A 21,104-nucleotide genomic window follows, 5' to 3' on the forward strand; every position below is an offset into this window, starting at 1 on the left:
GTGAACTCCCTGGTCACTTAGATTCAGCTTCCGTACCAAGTCTCAAGGAGGCCAATTTCCAATGAGCCCTTCCCTCTTCAGTGTTGATATGGTCCCACTCTACCCGTATTCCTCTTGAAAGAGAATGAAGGGCACAAGCAGTCCAGGTGAGAGACCAGGGCTGGGACGACAGAGCCTCAAAGAGAAAGGATGATGTCACTGTCTCAAAATAATGGTGTGTCAGCCTCAAGGCTCAAAAAGGGAAAACCCAAAAAAACCTTGGTCACCTGATCCTCCTACACTGAATGGGAAGAAAATTCTAGAGAGAGAAGAAAAACCACAGCGGGGCTGGCTGTGCGTTTACGTTACTGTGTCACAGGAGCTTGTGCTAGGACCTGTTGCAAAGAACAAGTCCATCCGTAGCCTCTGTGTGTGTCAACTCAGAGGAGCACAGGTCTGTGGAATCTGACGCTGCTCTCAGTTAACCAGGTACCCTTCCTTTGATCAGCTGCTGTCTGTTTGGATCATAAGCACCATTTGCAAAGCCTATTTTGAGCCACAGGCTGTGCTAGAAGCCGAACAGCAGCCAGAGATTTTTAAAGACCCAATCAAGACTGAGCATGAAGCTGGCTGGGCATTTCACATTGAATGCTGCTGGCTGTGAGAGGTAGCCCTGTGCTCTGGGGATGCCACGGAAGGTCCCAGAAGGCTTCCCAAAGCAGGGAATAACCTATCTATTGACTACAGAAGCACAGCAGAAGTTCTCTCCTGGATGCAGTCTTTTGATGGCTTCACAAGGTCCAAGCTCACCCCATTTCAGTCACCTTTGAAGGGTGACTTTTAGTCACTGGAACTTTCTAGAAGCCCAAGTGCTCAACAGATTCCATTATGTCCCCATGTCCAATGTGACTCGTTTATAATGACCTGTGCTCCAGGTTACTCACTGTAACTGATGACCAATACAGAAACAGAAATGTCAGCACCCCCAGCAAGTTCAAACCCACCAGCAAGGATCCTCCCTGGGAAACACCTGCTTGGCAGCTCCTAGATAGTACTGTGACCGGGCTGTGCACACACCAGGGCATCAGCCCAGACTAAGAATGATACAGGCTTCACCACAACACACACAGGGTATCTGGCCATGGTGCAGCATCCAGCCACAGACTAGCTCTCATTTCAGATCCAGCCATGCTGTGTCGGATTCCTATAGAACAAAGCAGGCAAGAAAACCCTGGGGAAAAAAATGTGAAACTTGAAAGATTATGATGAAAGCAAGAGGAAGAATTAAAAAACCATTCTGTTCTCCTCCTCACTGTTCCCTGGAAATTCACCTAGGAGAGCACAGCCTTCAGTCTTCACATAGACAACACTAACCACACGCAAACTTTCACAGTACAAACACATGGAATGTTTTTTATGATCATTCAAATAAATAAAAAACCAAAAGGCTTTCTCCACGGTGGGAGAAGGGGAAGGAGGCAGCTAAGCAAATGAAATGTTCCCTCCACACCCATCTTTCCCAGAGCGACGCTCGTCACAGATAGCACATCAAATGCTCCCGCCCTACCTTCTCAGAGGGTTGAACAAAGACCTTTCTTCCTCGTGAACAACACCTTCTTAGGAGGATATGCTGCCCGAGTAGAAAAAAATGTCAGAAACCTCTGGGAGCAAACGCACTGCATTTGTATTCTGCTCAGAAAATGTCATCACAGATCTGTTTACCTTAACTGTGGACCATGATTCAGCCGTGACAACTGTCTTGCATACTGATCAATTTATTTGCAGCAAAAATTTCCAGCATTAACTGCTTAGGTTCTGAAAAACTGGCTACTTGGATTTCTTGTGCAGCTGCTGCGACACGAAGGAGAGCTCTAAGCTTGCTACCGAAACATTTCAGGGACAGGCTATGAAGGGTTTTTCTGGAAGTGTGGGCAAGGGAGGATCCCTTCCTCTTCCAGATAGGAGGCAGAGCTCGTGATTCCTCCAGGCCCTCCTCCAGGTGGGATGTTCGCAGTAAATGCCTAGAAAAATAATGTTAACAGGGGGTGCAGGACTCTGCCTCAAGGCTCTTTGGTCAGGCTTTAACCAGGTGTGTGACCCTCTATAAGACATCCCCATCCCACAGGCAGAATGAGCCAGGGTCTGCAATAGGGCAGGAGGTGGTAGAAAGAGAAGCAGTTTAGGACTAGGGTCAGCAAAGGAAGGAGAGGCCAAGCCCTGCTCTCTCTGGCATCTATCCTCTTAGACTGGACACTAAGCACACACACACCCCAACAGATGGACTTTAGCCTTGGGGACAAGAAAAAGACCCCACGCAGACTAGGGAGAGAACCTTCCTCTTGTACTAGCAATGGTGGCACCGGTGGATCCTGTCTCCCCCAGACCCCTCTGAGTTCTGAAACACTGGTCTCAGCATACAGGCTCCCACCAGTGTTCATGCCTGGAAATTCTAGCTTCTTTTACCTTCCTTCTGGCTGAAGGCCCAGCGTCTCTGTGCTAAACTTTATTATTGCTTATTAAAAATTTTGTTTCATACAATATATCATACAATATATTTTGATCACGTTTTCCCCTCCCTCAACTCCTCAGACCCTACCTACCAAATTCAGTGTTTCTTCTCTCTCTCTCTCAAAAAAAAAATGAAAATCAAAACAAACAACAATAAGGCAAAAATACCAAATGAAACTAAAAGTACACACACACACACACAGAGCGAGACAGAGAGAGACAGAGAGAGTGAGAGAGACAGAGAGAGAGAGAGAGATTATGTATTAGTTAGCTACTCTTGGGCAACGGGCCTGCCATAGAGTGTGGCTGATATATGTAGTAACACTCCACTAGAGAAAACTAACTTTCTCTTTCCAAATAGGTATCAATTGGAAATAGCTTCTTGGTCAGGGGTGGGACTTTGTGTCCACATCCCCTTCTCAATGTGAGGCTTTGTCTGTTGAACCTCCGTGTGTGCTGTCACAGGCCCTGTGAGTTCCTATGTGTACCATCAGATCCGTTATATATGGAAAAAGCTGTTTCCTTGGGCTTTTTCCTTCCCTCCAGCTCTTACAATTTTCCCACCTCCACTTCTGCATAGTTCCCTGAGAGGGGTATGATAAAGACACACCATTTAGAGCTAAGTGTGCATTTTGATTTTATTTTTAAAAGTACTGCACAAAGGCCATAGGTCTGAGCACAATGGGGCATCTACCCACAAAGGGTTTTACTCCAGAGGCCTCTCAGACCTCCTAACAGCCAGAGACCTTCGGAGGAAAGCTGGGGTTACTGGCGATGTAGAAGACAGGACAGAACACCTGATGAGGAAAGGCTTAAAGTATACAGGGCAGATTGTCCCCAAAAGGGAGGTTCCAGGAGAAGCTGGGCTAAAAGCCAGGCTGAGGTTTACCAAGGCCTGGGCCTAAGCACTCTGGGCAAAAAAGTGGAGAAAGCACTGGGTGTGAGTAGCTGGCGGGAGACCTTCGCAGGATCTCAAAGCTCTGCTTCTACACACACAGAAATTGAAGAACCTCAAGTGAGGCAAAGTTCAGAAGCTATGAGGAACAGAACCCATGTGAGGCAGCGTCTGTCAGCCTGCAGCACAGTTTTTGAGGAAGAAGAAATGAAACCATCTTCAAACACCTGAGGGGCCTCCCAGCAGGAGCCACAAGAGACCAGTTCTGTACTGTGGATGGTTCCTCACGATGATGACAAACATGAAGGGTAAGGGACGGAGCGAATGACAACGCACACAGCAGAGACAGTCTAAGGCTGACCAGAAACCAAATGAGCGAACATGTCTGACGTAAAGAGAAAAGCTGATACATTATGGAACAGCCAGACAGATGAAAGTCACTCAGCTATTAAATATCAGGACTCAAAGAATAATCTTACAGGACAGCCCTAGAGTAAGTAAACAGAGCAGGACGGACAATCTATGTGCGTGTGTTTGTCAGGGATCCATCAAGTCCAGCTTTAACCGTTCTATCTGCCCCAAAACCTACCAGGCAGTTTTAGCTTCTGAGTCTTGGTTTGAATGCTGAGTGTGCCCAAAGGGCCTATATGTGACTCTAGATTTTACTTTCTTTTGTTAAAAACAGAGGGGAACACCCCTCCTTCTTCCTGTCCTTTCTCTTCCCTGAGTCTCTGATGCCTCTGACACTATCAGTTCTTTCCACCAGCTCACTAGGATCCTTCCCCTCTGGGCTGGCCCTCTGAGGACTTCATGCCACTGGCTCTGAGCTGCTCTCTAGACTGTGGTGTTTGGGGAGGGGGTGGAGCCTTTAAGAGATGAGTACTAATGGAAGGAAATTACATTACTCTCTGTGTGTGTGTGTGTGTGTGTGTGTGTGTGTGTGTGTGTGTGTGTGCCCTGAATGGGAATATTAGAACCTATACTGTGTAGGTTTTTTTGTTTGTTTTGCTTGTCAACTGGACTAGAGTGGTCTGAAAGGAAGGAACCTGAATTGAGAAAGTGTCTCCACACTTTCCACGCACAACATGGCCCAAACATACTCTTAATTATATATTCATACTAATGGGGCAGGAGGATGGCTCAATATAGGTAAGAGCACTTGTTGCTTTTGTAGAGGGTCGGAGCTCAGTCCTCAGCAGCCACGTCAGGCAGCTTCCAACCATCTGTAACTCCAGCTGCAGGTCATCAGGTACTCTGTAACGGCCTTCAAGGGCACTCACATACACATATACACAGACACGCTTATAAACTTAAAAAAATAAAAATAAACAAGACCCATCAGGCAGTGCAGGGCTGCCTAAGAAGACACTCAGCACGGCCCCACCTCAACATGAGAGACAGCAGGCACCACTACGGAGCAAATGCGTGACAGAGAGCTGGAAAAGTTGGAGAAAATGGAGTGGGTCAGCGGGGTGGTATACAACAGCCTGGTGTTTATGTAGATGTAGTCTCAGCTCCTAAACCTGCAGCCCAGCCTCCGGATCTCCCTGGCTCCAGGCAACAACGGAGGCCCAAGACAAGGAAAGGTTCAGTTTCTGGCTTGAACCTCCTCAAATAACCACAGTCATCCATGATGCCATCAAAGGCCATGTTGTGTCTGTGGTCCACGCTGTTGCCCCAGGACACGAAGCCTGATATCAATGTAGGCGTATATAGTCTGTACTGCGGACCACAGACATGATGATGTCCTCAGGCTTTGCTACCAGGGGGCAGGTGTAACCACATGAGGCCCTGTTGAGGCTCATGGTCCATGTTGATGAGGGCCATGAATGGGTCAGTGGTTCTGATATGGTCAGAGCCCGTGTCGATGTGTGCAGCTTATGTTACCACCGAAGTCCATGTGATGTCTGTGGTCCAGAATGCTGCCTGAAGCCATATTAATGACCAAGGCTAGGGAAGTCTGGGCCCGCCCATCTACTGCCACCACATGGCTCTCCTCAGCTGATAACTTCCGGTGGGGGGTGCAAGTGGAGAAAGGCTCATCCTCCCATTGGGGAAATAGCCACTAGGAATTGACCACACTCTAGTGAGTATATGGACAACATGAATGGACTTTTTTCCTCTTTTTTTTTTTTGAGGGGGGTGGTTCAAGTGGAAGAGTAGGCAAACGTGGGAGGACTCGGAGGTGAGTGTGATTGTGTTGCATGATGTAAGATTTCCAAATAATAAAAATGAACACCAAGTAAACAGTATAACTATTAAAAGAGAAAGGATTAATTTGCCATCATCTATGTCCTTTCTAAGCAAAGGCGCGTACAGAACCATAGGTAACAATATAAAGCAGCATAAAATAAACTATGATAACATATCATAATGCACATCTATCTGGAAGTATTTTTGTAAACTACCTCAAGAATGAACAATCTCTGAGATCATGTTCCCTTATTGGTTTGCTTAGAGGTGCATCTTCCAAGGAAAGGCTTTCTTTGGACCTCTCATGTCTTTTCCAGGATAAACGAACAGTCATTTGTCAAGTTTGTTATGCAAAGGTTTCTCAAGAAGTAAAACCTCCAAAACCACACTGCCACACCTACAGCAAACCATTGTTGGCGCAGACATAATAGAGGAGACAAGGAGAGAAGGAAAAGTAGAATACAGCAGGGAACTGTAAAGTAGCCTGATATGCCCCGCTTCTTCATAAAACTCAGCTCAAACATCCGTGATGTTTAACAGATCATACTAAGTATAAGGATACCTCACAGGGCCAGATACCACTGTTGCTCACACGGAAATACAATTTCTGCCATGTGAACAACCACGAATAAATTATAGTAAAAATAGTAGCAATACTCACACTTGTTGCAATGTCAGATTGTCATTCAATAAGTGCAGCATCTGGCTGCAGCCTGGACCACAGTCACACACTGACTTTGATGCTTCACAACCAGCATTAAGTCAAGATGGATTAATTCAACGCACATCCAATATATGTTCATGCAAGGAGAAAAGAGCTCTCTCTCTCTCTCTCTCCCTCTCTCCCTCCCTCCCTCCTTCCCTCTCCCTCCCTCCCCCCCCTCCCCTCTTCTCTTTTTCTCTCTGTATGTATGTGTATGCATATGTATGTGTGTGCACACGTGTACACGTACACACAGTACAGTACAAATGGAATAAAGCTAGCATATGAATGCTGAGATTACAGTGACTGTTAGTTCTACTTATCTCTATTATCTCCAAGTTATTGATACATAGACTACAATATTCTTGTAGCTGGGAGACAATGAGAACGATGGGGACTGAAAATAAATGAGAGCCCCAGGATGCTAGAACCTGAAGCAGGCTGAGTAAGGAGTGGGAGTCGTGGAGGTTGGGGAGGTCACGGGAGCCAGCAGGTGAGAGATCCTGAAGCCACGACCAGCTGAGATACCTTACTCTGCAGGGAAGGGAGGGGGGTGTGCTGGGAAGATGCAAGTCTGAATTGAAAGACAAAAGACAAGAGTTCCATAGAAGTGTCAAGACTGAGCAGGCTCAGAGCCTGGCACTGGGGCTGTGAGAGCAGCAGGGTTACTCCCATGTTCCGATTAGGATATGCTGTAGTTAACTGTGCATGATAAACAGCCTGAATATTCCACAATCAGATCTCAGGAAACATAAAGAAAGGGAAGAAAAGACTATCAAGAGAGATGAGGAAGGTGAGGCTCCAGGAAAGACAAACGGGGAGGGTCACTAGCCAAGCTCAAGATCGGAAGTCAGGACGACAGTAAGAGTACCTAGAAAAGTGTGTCACGTACCATCTGGTAATGACTCTGTGCGTTTCAGGGCAACTTGATGGGAGTCTGTGGTCAGAGGCACACAGAGGAGGGTGGCTGCTGTTGAGAACTGAGGGCAGGAAATAGCCAAGGGAAGAGGCTGAAAATGCAGGCTTTTGTACTGAGGTTCCAGGATAAAAGGAGGCCGCTGAAAGGACTGTGTAGCCTCAGTGGCCCCTAGCACTCTGAAAGCAGCAACTACGCAGACAATGAACGGCCCCTCTCAGCAAGAGTCACTGTACCTTAAATATTGGAGCCACAGGGCTACTGAACAGTGAGAACAAAAGCAAACAAACAAACAAAAAGGAAGTGTTGTGCCATACAAGTGACCTCCACAAACCAGAAGGGGGTGAGAAGCCAGGGCTAACGGACCTTAGGAGGAGGTGATGGGGCGTCTTGGGCGAACATTCGGAGAAACGGAGAAGGAAGAATGAGGAGGCCCAGAATTGTGTGGCTCAGATAGCACGGCCTTGCAGGTCCCTGGCTGTGACTGTGAACAGTGACAACAGTGGGCTTGAGAGAACGAGGACTCGCCAGTCTCCAGTGTTGACCTGGACTTACAAATCCAAGTGCCACCTCTCAGAAGCAAGACTTGGGAAAAAATAAAGGCTGGGATCCGGAGAGACGCCCTAACCTCTAGCATTTCTGCCCTACAGATCAAACTGATCCTGCTGTCACCTTTGCCAAAATAGCCCTCTGTCCCTAAGTTGCTTTTCTTGAGTATTTTGTCCCAGCATTGAGAACAATGAGGAATAAATAAGCTGTCTCCACTGGCGCTGCTGGCTCATTCTCTCCCTCCTCCTCATCTCCTACTCCTTTCTCTTCCCCCCTCCCCTCCCCTTTGTGGGTTGTCTTCGCTTCTCTTGGTCCTTCGCTCTGTGCTCCTTCACTTCTCACTCTCCACATCGTTGGCCCTCTGGGAACCTCTGATCCTTGTGCTTGCTTTTCCCAACAAAAGCACCGGCGAGCACCAACTCTGGCCCTTCCCACAGTCTTTCCTCCCCAGGTCCCTCTCCTCTGCTTCCATCCTTCCGAGCTCTGCGTCTGGCTTCAAGCTGGCCACACAGCCACAAGCTGCGGGAACGCCAGTAAAAGGCATTTGCATAGGAAGATTGTAGGAAAGGCAAATTTGTTATTCTCTCATTAGTCAACAAGAGAAAAGCTTCAATGCAGAAATAGTATAAAGCCAGAAGAAAAGGCACAGCATACCATAAGCTAAGCACAATTATTCCCTGAAAATGTCTTTTCTAAAAAGGAAAAAAAAAATGAACATCTCCCCTGTTTACACAATTGATTAAGTAAATCACATATCCTTCCATAACGCAAAATTCTCTTTAGGAAGTCTTATGAAGTGAAGTGGTTTCCTTGTTGAATATATTCCTTGATGAATACATTCATCCATCATTCAACAAAAACGTTTTGTGTTAAATTTTAAACAGTGAATTACTCTACAAATATAAAATATGCAAAATAGTAAGACTGTTTACATGCAAAGCATTAGAATGGCTTTTCTTGTCAGAGAGGCTAAGGTATTGCTGTCAGACTCGATGGGACTATACACCAAATGAGATCTACGTCCCATGGTTCAATCCCGCCCCCGTCCCCCGCACCTGTATGTTGATGTAGCGTATCTCCCACAGACTCATATGCTTGAACATTTGGTCCCCAGTAGGTGGTACTGTTTTGGAAGGATGTGGAACCTTTAGGAAGTGGGGTCCTCACTGGAAGAAGTGGGTTGCTGGAATCAGACTCGAAGTGTCATAACGCAGGCTAAGGTTCAAATATTCACAGCCTGTTCCACCCAGATGTGAGGTCTGAAGTTTCAGCGACATCCTTCCAGCACCACGAAGCCACCTGCCCCCACTATACCATTACGGGCTATAAGCCCATCAAACTATAAGCAAAGCCAATCCTGCCTCCTTCCAGTTGCTTCTGTCAGTTGTTTCCTCACAGTGACAAGGAGAGAACTGTGGGCTGCCCGGAAGCACAGGCACCGGAAGCAGCTACTCCTGAGAGACACCTTCCAGGTGCAGATGACGGTGCAGAATGTGGATGCCCTGGGAATGCTGGGATACCCCGCCAAGGCCTCAGCTCAAACATGAGATTCACCTCGGCCTGGACCTCATAAGGCAGTTTTCTATGACGTCAAGGACTTGCACAGCTCTCATTTCTGCAGCCATGGACCATACATAAACAAGTGAGCGTGGCCTGCTCTGAGCTACAAATACTGAGACTTGAATCTCACGCAAAATTTGAATACCATGAGATACTCTTTTGGTGCTATTTTATATCCACTTGAAAGTGCAAACATGCTTCTCGACACATGGGACACAAAATAATAATAATAACAACAACCACGAGCAGGGCACATGTGGTCCACTGCCCATAACTTGCCAACCTCTGATCTAAGCCTAGACCCCACAAAGTCCAGATGTAGACAAAGGATCGTCTACCTGTACTCCACGGATTCATTGGTATTGCCCTCCCCCTGTTTCCACAGATCCAGGTGGAGCACTGTGCAGGGCTGCCTGTTCCGTCAAGGTCCACACTCACCAGGGTAGCCACAGATTGGGAAACAGATGCTCCACTTTTACCTATTGAGAAAAGCCCCCTCCCTGGCCTTGGAAGCTGAGGTCTCAGAATAGAGCAACAACAGTTCCCCAGGAAGTGAAATCCTCTCTAGGCCAGCGGTCAGTTCCTTCAGGGATTATAGGAGAGAAGAGAAGCTGGCTTGACACATCTGGCTTTGTCCTGGAGGCAAAGGAGGAGAGGCTTGAGACAGTGGCTGTTTAATATCTATCTTTGCATTTCAACATGCTACCCCGTCTGAAAGACGCCTGGGAAGAGTGAAATGCAGAGAGGAATGAACTGTGGACTCCTCACAAGCCCAAGGCTGCTGGCTTCTCGGGGGCAATTTCAGGTTGTGGCTGTGGTCACAAATGGCTGGTGTTTTCATCTTAACAATGACACCGCATAAGTATCTCTGGCCATGCTTTGTGGTGAATCGGGATGGCTGGGATTCTGATCCTGGAATGTGAAAGCCTGGTGGGGACCCTCTCAGGCACGCTGGAGAGGGAATTAGTGGCTTAGCACTGTAGACCAGCTCAACCTGGACAGAGTTTAGCCTGGGACAAGCAGAACAGAGCTCAGGGATGGGTCCTAAAGGAACCTGCTCACTGGTGCCCTTCACTGACCTAAACAGGCTGCTGTACCCAGGTGGGTTTCCTGGTTTCCTGGTGGGAAGGGGTGTCAACAGGGAATTGTGGTCCCTTACTCCTACATTATATTTTATATATTGTTTTCTTATGTCACTAAACCAAAAGAGACTACCACAACAGAGAAACTCCTGAGGTCATGTCAATGCCTATTGAGGATAGAGTGGATCCCAGCCCTTCAAAGTCAGAAGGCAATGAAAAAGCCTGAAGGTCCTGAAATTCTTTATTTTATTTTTATTTTTCAAGATAGAGTTTCTCTGTTGTAGCTCTAGCTGTCCTGGACTTGCTTTGTAAACCAGTCTGGACTTGAACTCACAGAGATCCATCTGCCTCTGCCTCCCCGAGTGCTGGGATTACAGGGTTGCACCACCGAGCCCTGCTCCAATCCTGAAATTCTTAACACCTTAAACTGAAGTTGGACACATGTCTCTACATTGGCTTCAGCAGACAACGTGTATGGAAGACGGGGCAGATAAATTCCCCCTCAAATCTCAACACACCACTTCCTAGTGCCTCCACATGCCACCAATTAGGAAGCTCCCAAACGTATGTATGTAGGCCCCATGACTCAGGCATAAATGACGAAGTCCTTGGCTGTTTGGGATTAGCTCCATCTCTAGTCTCTCTGGCCCCATCCTGCTTACTTTAAATTGCCACTTCAGCATAGCCTAGAGTCACCTGCAGGGACTGCCCACATCAGACTGGCCTGTGGCCATGTGTGTGAAGGATTATTTGACTGATGATTGACGCGGAAGGTCTCTGCAACCCTAGGCAGGTGATCCTAGTCTGCACAAAAACCTAGCTGAGCATGAGCCAGTGAGTAAACACCCCTCACCTGCTCCAGGCTCTTGCCTTGACTTCCCAATGAGTTGGAAATGTAAGCTAATGACATAAAACCTGTCCTCCTTAAAGTTCCTTTTGGTCATGGTGTTTATCACAGCACAGGAAAGCTAATTAGAAACCTCTCCAGGGGTCAGAGAATGGACCCAAAGTCCCAACCCTCTACTCCCGCCAAAGTTAACCTGGTAATCAGTTCCCACTCGAAGTTACCAGAGTCCCATCCACTGGCCATATAATTGGCATACAAAAGACACTCGTATCTCTCTAAAGATGCCAAGGGAAGCGGAGAGATCAAATGCATATTTAACAGCACAGCTGGAACTTCAGCTGAGCAGTGCTCATCCACACTGCTCCTTTGTTCTACAAAGCCGCCCCATCTCCTCTTACCTTCTGATCCTTCTTACCTTGAAAGGAGACCTAGACTGTAGAGTGCGGTAAGAATAAAGGAACTTCCAGTGACATACACACTTCATAGAGTGAAGTACCTGCCTCCCGGGGTGGAAGATTCAGATCCTTACACACTGCTAAATATTTTTATCTTCCTCTAGACCCCAGAGGTCGGATGAGAGTGAGAGGATGACAGGGAACTGATGTTGGGGGCTGTGTGCTACGTGGCTAATTAATTTCTGTTGCCTTCTTCTCATGTTCTCCCTCTTTCCTGCATCGGGGTAGGATTCACTCCTGTTAAATTAAAAACTCTGCTTCAAAAACTTTAGAAGGCAAAGCTTGGAGCCAAGGTCCTATATATAGGCTCCCCCTCCAAGACCTTGGTGTTCTTCAGCCTCAGTTCCCACACAGTGGTGGTAGCTGCAAGGACCTGAGGGAGTTTCCTCCTCAGGCACTGTGTGAAAAAACTACATGTGACACTGTGGTTAAGAACATTGACCAGGAATGCTGTGACCGCTTCTAGGTTATCTCCTATCTTGCTGCCAGGTAGCTGGGTACTATTCTGACGCCTTCTGTGTGTAGATTATACATCACTCCTGCTTGGGGCCTTGCCAGATGATGCCAATGACATAATTAGTAAGGGCAGCATGCCAGGGAATGGAAGAGCACAGACGATGCTTTCAGCAATTGCCCCGAAAGCCCTTCGCTCTTGAGCGGTGAGTAAAAGTTCTCAGAAGTGCACTGTACTTTAGACTGAACATCCCACATGGCTGAATAACTGGTTAGAACTTCGGTGACTCAGAGCCTAATTAGACTTTATATTAGGTTATTTATCCACCTCTGTGTAACTTAACATCCTGAGACTATGAGGTAAAACCTTTTGGGACTTGTTAACTTAACAGACCACTAGCTTTTACCCACTTTCAAAAGGCTAAGAATGTCATCAGACAGCATCTAAGGCCTACAGCTTAGACCTCCCCACTTTGCTATAACCACCTATACAATGCTTCCAATGTATTTGAAAAGTGTCTTGATTCTGGAATCCTTTCTTTCATTACTATAAAACCACCATGAAACTATTACCATGTTCGAACATGGAATTTGGAGCAAATCAAATCTACATCCTGAGTCACGGTCATTCATATCCGATTCCAAAGTAAACTACTCCCTTTGAGGAGAATGCTGTATTTCTTGGGCCATCAGAGTCCACACCATGGTAGGGCAGTCTAATGCAGAAGCAATTAGACCTATGAACCAAGAAACAGTTCTTCATAAAAGCAGATGAGAGACACGAAGCGCAGCTGCTTCAGCCTCAGCAGGACCAGGGCCACGGAAGATCCCCGACTTCTTGGGTCAGCATCCCGACTGACTCCACGGCTTCATCCTGTCTTTCCCCAGTTTGTGACCTTTCACCCCAAGTATGAGTCACTTACAATTTAATCTCATCAAATAACTTTTGTTGGTGCTGTGCCTCACTTTAGCCCTGAAAACGATACATTTGGAGAGGGGTCTTTCCTGGATAACCAGGTTTAGATGAGGTCATTACAGGAGGCCCCCCATAATGGGATTAATGATATTAGCAAAGAAGGACTCCAACCCTTTTTCTCTGCCATGTGAGGCTAGAAGAAGAAGGTGTCTGTTTAAAGCCACGGATTCAGTCCTAGCCAACAACTGAATTGATTGGAGTCGCCATCCTGGACTTCCCAGCCTCCAAGCCAAGAGAAACGAAATCTCTGTGGTTTTAGCCACCCTGTCTGTGGCAGTTTGTTATGGCAGTCTGAGATGAGGGGGTCCAAAAGATGTTTTTAGGTTGTGAAATGTATTTCTCTAAATAACACAGTGTAACAAAGCAATGACGGAATCATCTTTCTTGTTCATGGACCCCAGTTAAAAAAGTCAGTGAAAGGTTAAAAACTATTTATTCAGAGCTTCTATTCCTTAAGCCTCTTTCTTCCTATGTGGTAAGCCTTGGTAAAAAGGGGAAACTGAGAAATTATATCTCCCCTTAAGTTTTCCTGGTGGCCCATAGACCTTGTAACTGCTGTTACATTTATCCTATTCAGAAAATACCTTGGTTTTAATAGCTGAGTCGTATTCCATGGTGTAAATGTACCACAGTTTCTTTACATATTTCTCAGTCGAGGGACATGTGGGCTGTTTCCATTTTCTGGCTATTACAAGTAAAGCTGCTTTGAACATAGTTGAGTGAATGTCTCTGTTGTATGATGGGGTATCTTTTAGGTATATGCCCAGGAGTGATATAGCTCGGTCTTGAGGTAGCACTATTCCAAGTTTTCTGAGAAGCCTCCAGATTGATTTCCAAAATGTTTGCAGAAGTTTGTATTCCCACCAGTGGAGGACTGTTCCCCTGTCTTTCTCCACATCCTCGCCAGCATGTGCTGTCACTTGAGTTTCTGATCTTAGCCATTCTGACAGGTGTAAGATGGAATCTCAGAGTCATTTTGATTTGCATTTCTCTGATGGCTAAGGACGTTGGTCATTTCTTTAAGTGCTTCTCAGCCATTAGAGATTCCTCTCTATTGAGAATTCTCGTTTAGCTCTGTACCCCATCTTTTAATTGGATTATTTCATTTGTTAGTGTTTAATTTCTTGAGTTCTTTATATATTTTGGATATCAGCCTTCTGTCTGTTGTAGGGCTTGTGAAGATATTTTCCCAATCTGCAGGTTGTTGTTTTGTTCTGTTGACAGTGTCCTTTACCTTACAGAAGCTTTCTGGTTTCAAAAGATCCTATTTATTTAAATTTTCAGGCAAATGGATGAAACTAGAAAAGATCATCCTGAGTCAGGTAACCCAGACCCAGAAAGACACACATGGTATGTGCCACTTATAAGTGGATATTAGACATATAGTACAGGATAAACATACTATACGTCACAGACCCAAAGAAGCTAAGTAATAAGGAGGGTGCAAGTTAGGGTGCATGAAGCTCACTGAGAAGGGGAAATGGAATAGACAGAGGAAGCACTCGGAGAGAAAGAACAGGAGAGGGGAGGGGGTGCTGAGGGAAATGAGGGCTGGGATCTGATGTGGGGAACGTGGGTAGCATGGAGGAGGACAGAGGGCTTGCAGAAAGATGAGAAACCATGGCCTGGGGCATCTCTGAAACAGACTGGAGATCTTAGACAGGATAGGCTCCTAGGAGGATATGGGGGTGACTCTAGCTGAGCCCCCTACTAGTGATGGGTAAGGAGACTGAAGAGGCCACCCTGTAACCAGACAAGCTTCCAGGTGGAGGGAAGGGAACACCGACCCACCCACAAAAAACTTCGACTCCCAATTTTCCCAGTCTACAAGATGTGCAGGGAGAAAGAAAGAGTAGAGATTAAGTGAGTGTCCAACTACTGCCTGGCCACACCATGCACGAGAGCAAGCACCTGACACTATCGATTCAGGACCCCAGCCCAGGGAATGTTGCTGAATACGTTCAGGATGGGACCTACACTCTCAGTTAAACACCTCGGAGAACACCCTCATGGGCTGCTAGAGGTATTTCTATAGTGATTCTAAACACAGTCGGGCTGACAATGAAGATGAGTGTGTACAGAGGGTGTCTCCTCAGCAAGGAAAGCTCTGCAAAAAGCAGTGTGCAAACCAAGAATCAGCCCAAACCTGTGACACACGGAAGCACCTTACCAACAAGGGTAGGCCCCGTTGTGCTGCCTCTTCCCTTCTGGTAACAACAGTGAGATCTTTATTTGATGCAGATCCCTTCTTATTCTTACTCCATGTGATTCAGATATGTCTTCCCCCAGTAGAGCGCCCCACACCAAGCCTAAACCAGAACGCTCAGAGAACGTGTCCTTTGACCAAAGACTGGCCTAAGGATGTCAGATGGCCCTCTGGGTCTAAGACCTTTGCTGGATTTCCCAATGGTGTGTGTGTGTGTGCACTCGCGCGCGTTCACACACACACACACACACACACACGCCCCTAAACTCACATATTCAATAAATATGAACTGCTTCTATAATATTTACAGAATATCACTGTTATGGATAGAAATTCCTAATCTCACTTATTTGTCGTTTCTTAACATATCTCTTAGGAATATTTTTAGCCATGCAACATGAACATGTGTCTTTTATTCCAGGAAGGAACAGCAGTACTACTTAGCCCACAGAAGATCTGTTCCAACACCCCCAGAAACACGCAGAGCACTCAACCCTACCTAAACTATTTTTCTTACACACATAACTATTACAAGTATAATCTATGAACCAGGCACAATAAGAGATCATCAATAACTATTATTAAGAATAGACCAATTATAACAGCATACTGAAATAAATCTTACCTAAAACTTGTAAGTTGATGATGCCTAGAAATTTTCACTTAGCTTCAGATCCTGCTGCAGAAAGCAAAGCTGTGAGTGAAGAGCCTGCTGCTCATTATAGCTTAACACTGGGAAAGACATCCATAATTTAGATAAAGGACAGAGGTGTATTTAGCTCAATAGTCAATAAAAAAGGACATTGGCACAACCGATACTGTGACTCAGAATGCCCTAAGTGTCCTTAGCATGAAGGATGTGCTCTGAGTTGTCCTCAGGATGGCCACTGCTCAGAACACATGAAGGTGGGGGACTTAAGGACTTGTGACCCAGTCTCAGATCAAGGACGGCAGTGATGATGGCAATAGTAGTTCCTGTCATGACTCTGAGATGCTGAAGCAACCAGGCAACAAACATGCATCACCTCTTTGACACACAGCTCGTCTGTGAGCTAGGCATCATCATTCGCATTTTACAGATGAAGAAGAAAAAGGGCAAGGCTGAGAAACGGGTGAGGTCACACACAGGCAAGTGAACAGTGCATGCGAACCAACGCACGTCTGAAACAGAAGGCAATGCGTCTAGGCACATAACACAAAATGCAAGACATAATCTGGATTATAGTCTCTTTAAATACATTTCATTTTATAATAAAGTGCAGAGCCAAACATGCTAAGAAATATAAATAAACAAGAAGTTGTACATAAAAGTGTGGTTTTTATCAGGACTGGGGAGTTAGTTCGGTGGAGTCAGTGCTTCCACACAAGCATGCGTTCAGGTCATCAGCAACCACATAGTAGTTGGGCATGGTGGTGCACATGTATAGCATAGGCACATATAGGTCCTATAGGGAATAGGACAGGGGATCCCTGAAGCTCACTGCCAGCCAGTCTACCTGAAGAGGTAATCTGGAAGTCCAGTGAGAAACCCGGCCAAAAAAAAAAAATGGAGAGTGATAGAGGAAACCAACCAGCATTGACCTCTGGCCTCTATACATGCATACACTGGCAAGCACATACACAGTACCTGAACGCACCTACAGAAAAAGATAACTTCCCCAAACATGTGTAAATACAAATAAAAATGTAGTACAATCCCTGGCACAATTAGGATTATCATATGTAATTTATTTGTTTAAGTTAATAAATCATGGAGAATTTTTCCATCAATAAAATGGGATCACTCTAATGCCCAATGGGTAAGCCATTTAAAAAATATTGTGTATACAAGCCAGGTGCAATAATACGAGGCTATAGACCTGGGTACTCAGAAGACCAATGGGATCACTTCAGCACAGGGACCTGAGACCAACCACCAGAGCTACACAGTAAGCCCATGTCTAAAAAAAAAAAAAAAGACTGTAAAGAAGCCATGCATTTGAAAGAGAGCAAGGTAGGTTACATGGGAGAGTTTGAAGGGAAGAAAGAGAGGGATAAATGATAAAATTATAGTCTTATTTTTCTTTTTAATATTGTAGAGGCCGAAGAGTGATTAAGATTAAGTAATTAAGTAATGGCTTAGCGGTTAAGAAAGCTTCCTGCTCTTCCAAAGGACCCAAGTTTGGGTCATAGCACCCGTATCAGATGGCTTACATCCACCTCCAACTCCAGCTCCAGGAGATCTGATGTGCTCTTCTGGCCTGTGCAGAGGCCCACACACAGGCAACATACATTTACACACACACACACACACACACACACACACACACGCATGCATACATACAAATAAAAATAAAAACAAATCTTTGTAAAATACATGCAAACCACTATGGGTTTGCTTTGTCCTTGCTGGACACTTAGACTCAGTTACTTATAACAGTTAGACTGTTTCTGCCTTTATAAACGACACTGCAAAATAGTTTCCTCAAGACATTGCTTGTAACTGTGATTATTGCCTTAAAATCAATGAGCATGCCTGAGTTCCTGAATCACCATTTGTACACTCAACATTATCACAAATGAGGCATTGATTTGGATCCTACCACCAGCAAATAAGCAGACTCCCCAGCCATTCCAAGATCACTATACTGTTGAGACATGGCCAAGATGACCCACAGAAGTATACTGTTTCAGCTTTATGTCATCAGTTATTAATGGATATAAGTGGGATTTTATGAAATATACCTTTTATTATTTTTTGAATTGTCTATTTCTATATTTCAAAAATGATTCCTTGAGATTTGTCTTCTAATTGTTTTACATACAGAGCCACACACACGTACTTGTATAATACACATATATAAAAGCTTGATTTTTAACTACTGTATAGTTTTAAAATATTTTCTTTATTGCCATTAACTTGGCCTAAATGGTTCTTTTTTTCTCTCTAAATGGTTCTTTAAGATATAATTTATGAAAAAAAAAAGACACACCAAGAAATGAAAGTTTATACTAATTTCCTCCTTAAGAAATAAATTATCTACACAACTGAGGTCAAAAGTGGAATCCAAAATATGTTTTAAACATTTCTCATCAACCACATTGAATCTTTCTAATCTGGCATTTTGCTTCCTAGTGCATAAATTTTAGTCCATCAGTAAGGACTATTTACATATACAGACTCACTTCTACCTCCTCTCATTGGCTGCTCATTTTCCCGAGTCCTTTTCCCCTGGATTGGTCATGCTGTGTTGAGGGGAGGGAGTTACAGACTTTGCTCTACGATTTGTGGCCCTACTAACTTAGAGGTGATTTATATGCACTAACGGTTATTCTAGAGCTATTATTATGCACACCACAGCAAGAGGTAGTAGTCCGGAACCACACAGCTGTCCCTCTGGCTGTACCACACTGCACATGCTACTGTTAATGATACCCAAAGCACATCTGTTCTTATTCTTGTGTCCATCTTCTTTGCCCATCCCTCCTCCCTGTATCTGAAAATCCCCAAGAAGATCACTATTCATCTTCTACAAGCAGAACCTCTAGAATCTCGTTTACCAGGGACTCTGGTTCTTTTGACTTTCTGGAAATGGTTTTATTTCCTTCTCATTCCTGAAGGATAAACAGCTGCTGAGGATGTAGGCCAGCGGTGGAGGTCTGGCCAACGTTCGGCTCTCGGCACACATTATATCTTCCAGCTTCCGTGTTGCTGCTGAGAAGTGGTTCATTAATCTAACCCAGCCCCATGAATGTGATCACTGTTGCTCCAGGTCTCACGCTTTTCTTTGTGTTTAGTATTTTTACTACATTGAATTGGGTTCAGATGTTTTCTTTCTTTATCTTTCTTAGATAAATACTTAGATACTGTAGTTCCAGAATCTAACTGTGTTAATTTTTATCTCTGCTGTTATATAAAATGTCCTTAAGAGACATTTCCTTCCATTTGCAACTCCTGGTTGCAGCCACCATTGTGGGGAAGTCAAACAGCTAATCATATCACAGCTATAGTCAAAAACAGAGAGAAAGGCATGCATGCTTGCTGTTCGGCTTGACTTCTTCACTCAGACAGTTTGGGACACTCTGCCCAGGAATGGTGCCACTCACAGTATACTGGGCCTTCCTACAGCAACTAACTTAATATAAGGACTCCCAGAAATGCCCACAGGCCGACCTGATGTAGCCAATACCTCACTGATATTACTCTAACCATCATACAAACTAAAGCTCAAAGCCACAAGAACACTACAATTACCTGAAGCATCATTTTCATAATCTCTAACTCTGCCACTGAGCTGAATTCTCTGTAATTTTATTCACTCATTTGTTTGTTTGTTTGTTTGATGGGGTCTCATGTATCTCAGGGGAGTGAGTGTAAGATGGCCTTGGCTTTATGATCCTCCTGGCTCTATCTCCTGAGTGTACTCAGATCACAATGTGTCTACTACCACACCCAGTTTACGTGAGATGGTGATCAAATCCAGGGTTTTGTGCATGTGGGGCAGGCACTAGCAACTGAGCCCTTTCACCATGTTTGTCCCTTCTGTAATTTTCTTCATTATACTTTCTAAATCATCAGTTCTCTCTTTGTCTGTGTTTAGTAACTATTTAACACTCCACTGATTTATTAGGCTCATTTATTTTTCAATGCTATAATTTCCTGACAACCCACCTAGATTAAGTTACAATAACCCTTAACAAAAGGCCAAAGGTTTGTTTCTAATTTTTCTAAGATCTGGAAGGCTCAAGGTGGCATAAATAACCCTAGGAAAAATGTTCATCTTCCTCAAGCAAATAATGAGATTGAATGCTCAAAGTGTCAAGAGTGAGGTGGGTTTAATTTGATGTGAAAAATAAAGCAATTAAATGTGGTTTACATTCTACCATCAACAGTCATAACATCAACTGTACAATGATGTTTTAGACCAATCAATAGGATAAAATGACCTTCTCTGTGTTGCAGAATATATTAATTTTACTTTTGCCCATTTAATACTGTGACCATACCTTTCCTTGTATTTGCCTTGGCTTGATACACCCATTTGTCTTTAATTCAAACCACTCTTTTCAAGGTAGTAATATTGGTATCTAATGACACCACTGAATTTTGTTGCTCTGCCCAAGTAATAAATCTTTTTTAAAGAACAAAATTATCCGAGTGCTTCTTTTCAAAGTCACCTTTCCCCTTGTTGAAAATAACAGAATGAACACATGATTTCATCTCTCCTCCCCAGAACCCCATTAACAACAGGAAAGGAATTCTAATTCAAAACGCCAGTGAGCTGGCTCCAATTCCTGGCCAGAAAGGAATAGGAAATCGTAAAATAAATATAAAATGAAATCTCCCAGAAGTGATCAAGGAGTAAGGTAGGAAAAAAAAAAATGAGAGAAAAGGTAAACGCCGGCATTCAATCCAGGATTAGTTTATTATTTTTCATTATTCAAAACTGAAAGTCAAAATCTCTAGATTGAAAGTGCCCACCCTAAGGGCAAAGAGAAGATTGGAGACTGAAGAGTCCCCATGCTCAGTGAGGGGAGTCACCTCAGAGGGAAGAGAACCCAGGAGACCCCTAATCTACGTGGGTATCACATGCTGGAGCACAGTACCTGGAACATGCCATGACCACTATCTGAAGCCTGGCATCGCACAGCCCACCTACCAACTCCTCAAAATAAAGAGCCTCAGGGAGGCGGAGGCCACATTGTACTCCAGCAAAGTGAGAGGTAAACTGGAGAAAGACATAGGATGCAGGCGACCTCAAATAGACATCAGCAAACGGTGAAGCCAAATAGTGGATGAAAC

The 21,104-nt window shown here is 44.8% G+C and overlaps 1 protein-coding gene across 9 annotated transcripts in view; it reads right to left on the reverse strand.

Annotated features, from left to right (window-relative positions):
- The window catches only part of ARNT2 (aryl hydrocarbon receptor nuclear translocator 2), a 157,526-nt gene that overhangs the window by 120,602 nt on the left and 15,820 nt on the right, over positions 1–21,104 (reverse strand). The window contains exons 1-2 of one of the 9 annotated variants that reach the window (XM_084773371.1): positions 1,702–1,844; positions 1,547–1,609 (exon numbers count right to left, since the gene is read on the reverse strand). The exons of 6 other annotated variants lie outside the window; for them this stretch is intronic. The gene's annotated coding sequence lies outside the window, so the exon portion shown is untranslated. Of the gene's footprint in view, positions 1–1,546; positions 1,624–1,701; positions 1,849–21,104 lie in introns of those variants that run through there. 2 more of the 9 variants (XM_084773364.1, XM_084773372.1) reach the window with 2 other exon arrangements.

Source organism: Acomys minous (genome assembly GCF_964271855.1).
Source record: "Acomys minous genome assembly, chromosome: 2".
Classification (NCBI taxonomy): domain Eukaryota; kingdom Metazoa; phylum Chordata; class Mammalia; order Rodentia; family Muridae; genus Acomys; species Acomys minous.